This window comes from Capricornis sumatraensis, chromosome 23, assembly GCF_032405125.1.
Source record: "Capricornis sumatraensis isolate serow.1 chromosome 23, serow.2, whole genome shotgun sequence".
NCBI classification, from domain to species: Eukaryota; Metazoa; Chordata; class Mammalia; order Artiodactyla; family Bovidae; genus Capricornis; species Capricornis sumatraensis.
This window is the reverse complement of record NC_091091.1, coordinates 11,428,954-11,441,349: the sequence shown is the minus strand read 5'-3', so window position 1 is coordinate 11,441,349 and position 12,396 is coordinate 11,428,954.

Below are 12,396 nucleotides of genomic sequence, written 5' to 3'. Positions count from 1 at the left end.
CCACCCCAGTACTCTTGCCTGGAAAATCCCATGGACAGAGGAGCCTGGTAGGCTGCAGTCCATGGGGTCGCTAAGAGTCGGACACGACTGGGCGACTTCACTTTCACTTCTCACTTTCATGCATTGGAGAAGGAAATGGCAACCCACTCCAGTGTTCTTGCCTGGAGAATCCCAGGGACGGGGGAGCCTGGTGGGCCGCTATCTATGGGGTCGCACAGAGTTGGACACGACTGAAGCGACTTAGCAGCAGCAGCAGCAGCAGCAGCAGCAGGCACAGATACTTCCGTGGTGGTCTAGTGGTTAGGACTCCATCCTTTTAATGCAGGGGGCACAGATTCAATCCCTGGTTGGGGAAGTAAGATCCCTCACCCTGCACAGAGGGGCTTCAAAAAATAATAATAAATAATGATAATGACAACAATAATAAAGTGGGCACAAGTCTATTATATAACTTTTAAAAATTAATTAATGTTATTTTGGCTGTTCTGGGCTGTGTTGCTGCAGGGGCTCTCCTCTGGTGGCAAGTGGGGTCTACTTAGTTGCCATATTTGGGCTTCTCATTTCGGTCAGAACACAGGCTCAAGAGCTGGGCTTCGAGGATATGGGATCTTCTTGGACCAGGGATTGAACCCCTGTCTCCTGCATTGACAGGTGTATTCTTTACCACTAACCCATCAGGGATGCCCTACAACTTTCATCTTAGAGAATTTTACAGTGTTCTATAATTTTTCTTCCACTTGTAGAGATTCTATTTCAGCATTAATCCCTTTAAAAGATAGGATTTTTCACTTTTATCCATTATATTAACAAAGATTGTGTATAAAAAAGTTGACCTCAACGCTAGTGAGGATGCAATAAAATGAGCGTGGTGCAATTTGGATATACTCCCAGGGATGGAATTTATCAGTACCTTAATCTGTTTAAGAGAAGCTATAAAATACCCACATCTCTTTGCCCAAAGTAATTCCACTTCTGGGAAGCAATTTATCCTAAGGAAATTGGAAATGAGTAAGATTTTTTTCCACTGAGATATTTATCACCAACTCTGGACTTTAAAGTTATGTTTATTATGAAGCTGCTTACAATACAATATTAAATACATAAGAATGGTACAAAACTGCATATATATATATATATATATATATATATATATATATATATATAAAATTTCAAGTAGGTAAAAACAGAGGGAAAACACATAAGATAATTTATTAAAATTACCCCCTAGAGATTAGTTATGGGCAATTCTAATTGCCTTCTTTATACGTTGCTGTAATTTAAATTTCCTGTAAAGGACATGATTTTGTCTTATTCAGAGAAAAGAAATATTAAATAAAAATAAACAGTATTGTAATCAGAAAAATAGTAATGTTTTACCTGTCACAGTGGGCTTCCCTGGTGGCTCAGTGGTAAAGAATCAGCCTGCCAATGCAGGGGATAAGGGTTTGATTCCTGGGTCAGGAAAATCCCCTGGGGAAGGAAGTGGCAACCCACTCCAGTATTCTTGCCTGGGAAGTCTCATAGACAGAGAAGCCTGATGGTCTACAGTCCATGGGGTCTTAAAAGAATTGGACACAACTTAAGGACTAAAACAACAATAGTCTATCACTGCCGCATTCGTAATAGTTACATGACAAATGTTTTAGAAAAATCTAAAGGTAGGAATAAAGAAAGGAGGGAGAAAGGAAGTAAGGTCACACTATTTCACAAAATGAATTAAGGGATAGTGTCTCCCCTGTCATTTGCTTAGTTGATGGTACATATAGAAACTGGAATGCCATTCTAAATTGCTTTATTAAGCAATGCTGCATTTGAGTATTTCCCAACTGTAATAAGTGGCAAAACAGTAATACCTTTCTCACTGGATGAGTAATAGGGAGATTTTTTTTTTTTTCCCTGTTCCACAACATCAGCGATAAGTCTGTTCAGAGAAGTTGGATGAGCACAGGGTGCTGGTGTTTAAGACAAAGAGGCAACTTCTTGCCTCTGATTGGCCTTTACCTGGCTGCTTGCCAACCTTCCTTGGGGGCACCCAAAAGTCCACAAGTTTGGAGTAGTCTTTGTTCTTCCCATCAGTCAACATCCTAATAGAATCTTATTTGCTGAAACTGACAACACTTGCACCTTGGAAATAAAGCTATGGGACAAACCTAGACAGCATATTTTTTAAAAAGACACATCACTTTGTCCACAAAGGTCTATATGGTCAAAGCTATGGTTTTTTCCAGTAGTCACATAAGGATGTAAGAACTGGACAGTAAAAAAAAACCTGGGCCTGAATTGATGCTTTCAAAGTGGTGCTGGAAAAGACTTTGGAGAGTCCCTTGGACAGCAAGGAGATCAAACCAATCAATCCTGAAGGAGATCAACCCTGAATATTCATTGCAAGGACTGATGCTAAAGCTGAAGCGCCAATACTTTGGCCACCTGATGCAAATAAGCTGACTCATTGGAAAAGACCTTGATGCTGGGAAAGATTGAAGGCAACAGGAAAAAGAGGCAGCAGAGGATGAGATGGTTAGATAGCATCACCGACTCAATGGACATGAATTTGAGCAAATTCAGGGAGATAGTGAAGGACAGAGGAGCCTGGCATGGTGCTGTCCATGGGTTCTCAAAGGGTTGGACACGACTTAGAGTCTGAACAGCAACAATGGTGCAAAGAGAAAGTGGACAGGGTTGAGTTAACATTGATTAAGAAACTGACATTGCATTTGTGCATTCCCCAAATTGTTTGGTGTGTGCACATAAAATGGTGGTCTTTGGAATGCTTCCCTGGTGGCTCAGATGATAAAGAAACTGCCTGCAGTGCAAGAGACCTGGATTTGATTCCTGGGTGGGGAAGATTCCCTGGAGAAGAAAATGGCAATCCACTTCAGTATTCTTGAGTGGAGAATTCCACAGACAGGAGTTCTCTGTCCGTGAAGAGTCAGTCATGACTGAGCAACTTTCACTTTCTTTACTGGGGGTCCTTCCTGAGACCAGATGAACTGGAGTTCTTGTTCTTTGTTTCACAGATTTAAAATTTCCTGACTCTGGATTATCTTTAAAATCAAAGGGGAAAAGTGAATGAAAATGACCAACTCATTCTACTGGAAGAAAAATTCATCTCATAAATTGTGTATTTAAAAGCACTTACTTTAGAAATTATTATATTTTTAAAAACATTTGTTCTTAAAACTCTCGGGTTTGCAGTTGTTTATACCAATGGTTCTCAAAATATGGAAGTGACCCTTGAAATCTTTTCAGACAGTCAAAACTATCCAGTCTGTTCAGCAAGGTCAAAACTGTTTTCATGAAAACATAAATCCATGATTTGACATTTTTGTCCTCTTTCTTATGAGTTCGTAGTGCAGTTTTCCAGAGCTGCATGGATGATGTCTCCACAGCTAGAGTGCAGACACAGGTGTGAGAATCCAGTCATGTCCTATGAAGCCAGATACTGAAAGAGATTTGTAATGATATAAAATAGGGCCAGTTTTCTTACTAATTTGCATTATGTTTGGTGAAAATACCATTATATTGTAATGAAAGTGAGTTGTTTGGTTTAACATGGGATCAGTTTATTATTTTTATTACAGGGATAAATATTTTAAATGTGTCTATATTATTTTCTAGTATAGTATAAAATGGATAGATGTAACTCACATAAATAAAAGCTCTTTAGAGTCCTCAATAATTCTGAAACTTGTTTTAAGATTGTATAGATGTACACTTAAAACTAACACAACATTGTAAATCAACTATACTTCAAAAAAAAGAAATTAAAAAGAAGATTGTATAGAGTTCTGAGGCTGAAAAGTTTGCAAGCCAATGATCTGTGACATCAAGGAGTTATTAATAATAAGGGGCTTGTTGTTATCTAAATAGGGACTTCCCAGGTGGCTCAGTTCAGTTCACTCAGTCGTGTCCGACTCTTTGCGACCCCATGAATTGCAGCACACAAGGTCACCCTGCCCATCACCAACTCCCGGAGTTCACTCAAACTCATGTCCATCGAATCAGTGATGACATCCAGCCATCTCATCCTCTGTTGTCCCCTTCTCCTCCTGCCCCCAATCCCTTCCAGCATCAGAGTCTTTTCCAATGAGTCAATTCTTCGCATGAGGTGGCCAAAGTATTGGAGTTTCAGCTTTAGTATCAGTCCTTCCAATGAACACCCAGGACTGGTCTCCTTTAGAATGGACTGGTTGGATCTCCTTGCAGTCCAAGGGGCTCTCAGGAGGCTTCTCCAACACCACAGTTCAGAAGCATCAATTCTTTGGCGCTTAGCTTTCTTTATAGTCCAACTCTCACATCCATACATGACCGCTGGAAAATCCGAGGTGGCTCAGGGGTAAAGAATCTTCCTACTGAAGCATGAGACACAGGAGGCACAGATTCGATCCCTGGGTGAGGAAGATCCCCTGGATTAGGAAATGGCAAGCCACTTCAGTATTCTTGCCTGGAAAATTTCATGGACAGAGGAGCCTGGCAGGCTGCAGTCCATGGGGTCTCAAAGAGTTGGCAAGACTGAGAACACACACCACCACCCAAGCTCTGAATAACCTATTTTCCCCTCAAACCTCATTGAGGAAATATATCATAACTATGGCAACTAGCCTGTGTCAGTAAACGCAGGAAACAACTGCTTCAAAAATGGAAACTGCAGGCATGTTTGGCTTTTTCCACTCCTGAGATTTATTTTGGTGCTCTCTTCCTGTGAGTTACTTAGGCTTCAGAGAATTCTATGCCCATTATGTTCTCATATATCCAGTATACTGGATACTCAATGAGGTTTCAGAATTCCTGGAAACTTGTCTTCTCCTACAAACTGCCCTGAGTCTCATCCTTCTTAGCCTAATTTTCCCTCCAGAACATGGGAATGATGGCCACGTTACAAAGGGGTGTGAAGCTCTTAATGAAGTTATGAAACTGATAAATATGAAAATATTTTGGAAACGACAATGAGCTTTACAGATAGAAGGCTTACTACAATTTAACATTTTGACATCCAGACATTTGATGAAAATGTAAATTCTTTCTTCAACTGGTATTATTTAATCCCTTGGATTCAGGTACGCAAGATGTTGATAAATGTGGATAAATAATAGAAGTGTTTGGAGCAATAGACTTTTCTCTAAAGACCTTTGTTTGCAGGGGGGCTTACATACAGACATAAAGGGTGTGTTTGGAGGGACAGACAGGTAGAGGAAGAGCAGGAGAGAGGTGGTGTTAATAGAAGAGCATCTGACCCCTACCCTTACGGTCACAACATATCCTGTGATAGCAGCATCTCCCCTGGGGCTGCTTCATGTAACAGAAATCCTTCTGCGGTAAGCTTTGACTATTATTTAAGAGCTATTCAGTAGATTCAAGCAGAAAAGCACACAGGATAGCATTGTATTTGTTATTTAAATTTAAAATGTCTGGGCAATGGAAGGAGAATATCTTCTGTTTATAGAAAAATGTGCCCAACTGAAGTTTTCATCGGAGAGAATAAAACCTTCCTAAAATACAACTCTTAAACTTAATCTATTGCTGTGTGAGCAAAGGCATGACCTTTTCCAAAGACAAATAGTAAAAACAGCAGATCTCTAAAGATACCTGCGCAGCTGGGCTTAAAATTAGTCTCATAATGTAGATACATGCTAATGTCTTTGTCTGCTCAGGCTACTGCAACAAAAGGCCACAGACAGCATGGCTTAAACTACAGAGTTTTCCTCATGTTTCTGAACACTGGCAAGCCAACTGGGTTTCTGGTGAGAGCACTCTTCCTGTCTTGCAGACACCAACCTTCTCTCTGTGTCCTCACATGGAGGCCCAGGGGAGAAACAGATCTCTCTCTCTCTTCCTCTTATTGCTGCTACCAAGTCATTTCAGTTGTGTCTGACTCTGTGTGACCCCATAGACTGCAGCCCACCAGGCTCCCCCATCCCTGGGATTCTCCAGGCAGGAGTACTGGAGTGGGGTGCCATTTCCTTCTCCAATGCATGAAAGTGAAAAGTGAAAGTGAAGTCGCTCAGTCGTGTCTGACCCTCAGTGACCCCATGGACTGCAGCCCACCAGGTTCCTCCATCCATGGGATTTTCCAGACAGGAGTACTGGAGTGGGGTGTCATTGCCTTCTCCGCTTCCTCTTATTATAAGGCCACTAATTCTTTAGGATTAGGACTCTACCTTTCTGACTATTTAATCTTGAAAAGAAAGTGAAAGTGTTAGTTACTGAGTTCTGTCCAACTCTTTGAAACTCCACGGGATGTAGCCTGCCAGCTTCTTCTGTCCATGGAATTCTCCAGGCAAGAATATGGTGGGTAGCCATTTGACCCAGGGATTGAACCCAGGTCTCCTGCATATACCATCTGAGCCATCAGGAAAGCCCTTATTTAGCCTTCAGTTCAGTTCAGTTGCTCAGCTGTGTCCGACTCTTTGTGACCCCATGGACTGCAGCACGCCAAGTCTCCCTGTCCATCACCAACTCCCGGGGTTTATCCAAACTCATGTCATTTAATCACTCCCTAAATGTCTTGGGACACTCCCTCATGTCCTTAATCACTCCCTAAAAGTCTTGTCTTTAAATATAGTCATATTGAGTCACATTTGGAGGCACCCAATTCAGTCTCTAGCAACACATTTCCCAGGTATTCGATACAAAATAGAGCTTGAATGAAACCGCATAGTTTCACACGAACCTCTTAGGAACTATAGGATTCTTCTACCCCAGGGCACGAAATACTTATGACTCTCATGTTATGCACTCACTTATTCAGTTACTCTGAATAAATGTCAAACTTTGTCATCATAGGTCCCTCTGTCATAATGCATTATGTTTTTAGACTCAAATAAATACAAACACAGTCTGCCCTGCAAAAAGAGAGGGCAGACCGAGTGCTGAGAGGTTATTGTTATTCCCTGTCTTTGACTTCCTCATTTTTGTAAATCAGAAAGATTTTGTTATCATTTTTTTGAGGTAGAAAATAAGGTATATTTTCCTGAACAAGCAGAATTTCCAAGTTTGAGAATCCGAAGTTACCACAGATATCATCTAGCCCAACTTCCTTGCTTCACAGAGGAGGAAACTGAGGTCTTGAAAGTGGCAATGACTTGTCAAGGTCGCTGTAGACTGCACTACAGTTTAGTCTTGAATCTGTTCCATTACAGTCAGGAAACATGGTTAGCTCACCACTAGCTAGTGTTAGATTTTACTTTTACTGATGGTACATTACTTTCCCAGGCATGATATTGATTGGTTGGTTCTCTTAACCCTGTGAAACTAAAAGGCTGTATGTGAGGCCAAAAGGATTGTGTTTCTAGAAGGGGTAACAAAAGAGTGGAGCCGAGAAGACTGAAAATCTGCAAAACACATGACAGTAAGGGTCAGAAATAAAGTGGAACTCCAGGGCCATATAGACGCAAATGGATATCTGTTCTGCATGATGGAAGATAAATGAATTTGTGAAGTTGAATGTGGGGTGGCAAGACAGTGGAGGACAAAACATGGATGCTTTCAGTCGGACAAACTTTACATCAAGAGCGAGATGGTTAAGGGACTTCTGTGATGGTCCAGCGGCTAAAGCTGTGCCTCTGCCTCAAGGAGTGGAGGTTTGACCCCTGACTGGGGAAACTAATATCCTACATGCTGCGTGGTAGCATGACCAGAAACTATAAACAAATAAATTAAAAAATTAAAAAGCAGTTGATTTATCTAAGCCTCGGTTTATTGATGGGTAAATACAATAGAATTCTTATGAGGATTAAATAAAACCATATTTAGCTTCTTCTGTGTAAGGCAGGAAGGGATGGAAGGAGGTTTTAGTCTGGACTACAAAAAGAATGGTGCTGTTGTTAACCTAAAGCAATAAAATAGCCATTTATTTATTGATTACCACAAGCGGATCTATTTGGGAACAGGAAAGGCGAGGAAGCTGTACTTTTACAGAGGAGACTAGGACATTGGGAAAGCCTGTTGTTAACAAGAAGTCCTTCGGAGGAAACTGGGAGTTCAAAGTCTAGTGGCTTTTCATTGGCTGAGTTGTGGCAGTCTCTCAGTGGAGCTGTTACTAGGTAAGAAGAAAATCTTCCTCCTGTTGGTGGTGGAGCAGTGTCACTTCCTGCCAGAGGTGCACAGTACAGCTCTTTTTGTTGAAATCTGTGCTGATGGCAAGTGGTAAATGTGTGAGGGCTCCCCCTACTGGGCCCCAAATCTATTTTCATGAGTTTCCCTTTATTAATTTTCACACTATTTTTGCTAGGAAAAAAATCAAGCAATTATATAGGCTATGTGAGATGGTGCTGTGTTGGCAATGAATGCAGAGCTGCTGCTGCTGCTAAGTCGCTTCAGTCGTGTCCGACTCTGTGCGACCCCATAGACGGAAGCCCACCAGCCTCTCCCATCCCTGGGATTCTCCAGGCAAGAACACTGGAGTGGGTTGCCATTTCCTTCTCCAATGTATGAAAGTGAAAAGTGAAAGTGAAGTCGCTGAGTCGTGTCCGACTCTTCCTGACCCCATGGACTGCAGCCCACCAGGCTCCTCCGCCCATGGGATTTTCCAGGCAAGAGTACTGGAGTGGGGTGCCATTGGCTTCTCTGAATGCAGAGCAGCCAAGTGGAAATGCCTAGCAATCCTGAGACTTTAACCTTAAGATATAGATTTGGAGATTAGTCGCTGAATGGTGATCAGAAAATAAACGAAAGCCTAAAGGCTTAATGGGAAAGGCCTGAGCACCATGGATTTCCATGTGTGCTGGGCTGAAGAAGGAAGAGGAGCTAGAAAAGGGCAATCTTAGAAGAGAGCCAGGTATAGCTGAGCGTGGGAAATGTTGTAAAACTGCTGACTTTTCCTGGCCCATTTGCTTACATCCTCTCACTTAATCCGCACAACTCAACAAAGTAGGTTATATCATCACCTTTATTTTCCTGGTGAGAAAATGGAGTGATACAACCGTGATGAAAGCTGGCATTCTGAACCACAGGGAGCAGAGGGTCTCATTAAGTAAGCGGTGGTGAACAGAGCCAGATGCTGCAGGGATGGCAAGAAGAACAAAGTCTGAAGGCAGGCAACTGGATTTTCCCATTTACAAGTCACTGGTCATAAAGAGTATGCTTTCAGAAGAGGGGTAGCACATCAATCAGTTTACAGGAAAGTGAAAAGAAAGTTTTGGGAAAAAAATGGGAAGCCAACTGTGCATCAGTTACCCCAAAGGAAGGCAAAGGCTAGACTGGTAATCAGGAAGTCCCCAGAGCCGAGCACTGATAGCTTCTTCATCTAGTCAGGGAAGCAAAGGGAAAGACCAGGTATCAAAAGGCATAAAGAAGACTGTGCAATATGGACAGAAGTAATGGAGACAGCTTCATTACTTCTTGGGCTTCCCAGGTGGTGCTACTGGTTATGGACCTGCCTGCCAGAAGACTCAAGAGACCTGGGTTCAGTCCCTGAGTCAGGAAGATCCCCTGGAGGAGAGCAGCAACCCACTCCAGTATTCTTGCCTGGAGAATCCCATGGACAGAAGAGCCTGGCGGGCTACAGTCCACGGGGTTGCAGAGTCAGACATGACTGAAGCAACTCAGCATGCATTCAGTGAAGACAGCAAGATCTTAAAGGATGGGATCAATAATGCAGGGAGAGAGGAACTATCTTACCAAATAAAATAATTCAATGGAAATCTGCTTCACTGACCCCAGACTATTCAATTTTAAGTTTCAAGCTGGGATCTTTAAGTTAAGGTTTGAGTGCAAGACTCTTTACTCTTGGTTCAGCGTTTTCCTCTGAACTTGGATCATTATAACCATGAACACAGGCTGCCAAAGGCAAGGTCATTTACAGCAATGATTAAGAGAGAAAGTGCTTTGGAGTCATATCTGGGTTTAATCTTAGTACTGCCACTTTGCAGCTGTGTGACCTTTGAGCCAGTGAATTAACTTCTCTGAATGTTAGTTTACTCATCTATAAAATAGGGGTAATAATTTACTTCAAAGGGAGTTTATCGCTATGCACTGAGCTGTTATAGTATGTACTTAGCACAGTGATCAGCACCCTGTGGGCACTCAAAAACTAGTCGCCATTACAGTTAGTGGTGAAAAAGGAGTCCCTGGTTAGCAGGTCAGTCAGATGGGCAGAGTCAGATGGAGAGACTTTTCTGAGCCATCCTGCAAGTTCTTTAGCCACAAAATAGGATCAAACCAGTCAATCCTAAAGGAAATCAACCTTGACCATTCATTGGAAGGACTGATGCTGAAGTGGAAGTTCCAATACTTTGCCCACCTGATGCAAAGAGCCACCTCATTGGAAAAGACCCTGATGCTGGGAAAAATTGAGGGCAGGAGGAGAAGAGATGCAGAGGATGAGATGGTTGGATGGTATCACTGACTCAATGGACATGAGTTTGAGCAAACTCCAGGAGATAGTAAGGACAGAGAAGCCTGGTGTATGGCAGTCCATGAGGTCACAAAGAGATATGACTTTCACAAGTCATAAAGATATGACTTTTTCTCTCACAAAGAGAAACCGAACAACAAAAAAAGTGTGTTTATGGGCTAGGGGTAGGGGGCAGGGGGTACAGCCTGTCTATGTACTTACAGGCTATTTATCATGCAAATAGCTGAGCTTACTTTTCAGGAAAGTGATGTGTTCTACTTGGAAGCCTTTGGATACTCTTTCAGCCTTGACAAAAGTGACAGTGACGTCGCTCAGCCGTGTCCGACTCTTTGCAACCCCTTGGACTGTAGCCTACCAGGTTCCTCTGTCCGTGGGATTTTCCAGCCAAGAGTACTGGAGTGGGTTGCCATTTCCTTCTCCAGGATATCTTTCTGACCCAGGGATCGAACCCATGTCTCTCGCATTTCCGACAGATGCTTTACTGTCTGAGTCAGCAGGGAAGCCCTATATAAAGCCAAAAAGATATACTTGCAATGCAGGCTAGACTAAGGAGACAAATGCATCTGTCAGCAGATATTTCATTAAAATCTGATTTAACCTGATTAAAATCGGTTTTGACTTAGCCTAAGGAAGCTGTTGGAATAGAAATAACTTACTCTGGCATTATATCAGTGCCTAGAGAATGACTTGAATTCTGGAAAGCTCTTGGGTGATGGGGGATGGATTCATAAGTGATTATAAGCTTCTTCACTTTTTGCAGTTTTTCTAATTGTATGGTTTTTCTATTTTTTCAATATTTCTGCAAAGAATACCTATTACTTTTATAATAATAAAACTTTTAAAAGTTATAGAAGAAATACATGTCTTTCACCAAACACCTCTTTTTGAAAAGCCAGTTTGAAAGGGCATCTGGGCACTGTGTTCAAGATGGTTTGGAAGAACTTCCCTGCGGGTCCAATGGTTAGTACTTGCTGATTTCACTGATGGGGCCAGGTTCAATCCCTGGTTGGGGAATTAAGGTCCTGCATGCTGTGTGAAGTGGCCAAGAAAAAAAAAAAGCATTTAAAATTAAGTAGTAAAGGAAAAGATGACTTTTAAGGCTTTTCTCACTCTATCAGTCCATTATTCTTTAAATTAAGAGAGTTTTATGTGATATTTAATTAACTTGAAATGTTGTTCAGTTGCTTAGTTGTGTCCAACTATTTGTGACCCCATGGACTGCAGCATGTCAGGCTTTAGGGTCCTTCACTGTCTCCCTGAGTTTGCTCAAATTCGTGTCCCTTGAGTCGATGATGTGATCCAATCATCTCATCTTTTATTGCCCCTTTCTCTTGTCCTTAACTTTCCCAGCATCAGTGTCTTTTCTGGTGAGTTGGCTCTTCACATCAGGTGGCCCAAGTATTGGAGTTTCAGCTTCAGCATCAGTCCTTCCAATGAATATTCAGGGTTGGTTTCCTTTAGGATGGACTGGTTTGACCTCCTTGCTGTCCAAGGGACTCTCAAGAGTGTTCTCCAGCACCACAGTTTGAAAGCAGCAATTCTTTGGTGCCCAGCCTTCTTTATGGTCCAGCTTTCACATCTGCACATGACTACTAGAAAAACCATAGCTTGAAATGTAGAGTTGGAGTTTAATCAAAGTAGCTACTCTTAGAGGGAAGATGATACAATATACACAATCCATCTTAGAAAACTGTTAGAATGAAAAAGAAAGTGAAAGTCACTCAGTCATGTCCGACTCTTTGTGACCCCACAGACTATACAGTCCATGGAATTCCCCAGGCCAGAATACTGGAGTGGGTAGCCTTTCCCTCCTCCAGGGGATCTTCCCAACCCAGGGATTGAACCCAGGACTCCCGCATTGCAGGCGGATTCTTTACCAGCTGAGCCATAATCCATGGCTCCTAACAGAGATGTTTATGCCACTTGGCAAACAATGCACCAGATGGCACTCTAAGCAGTAAATACATTTCTGTGTGTGTGTGTGTGTGTGTGTGTGTGTGATCAGTCATGTCTCACTCTTTGTGACCCTATGGACTGTAGCC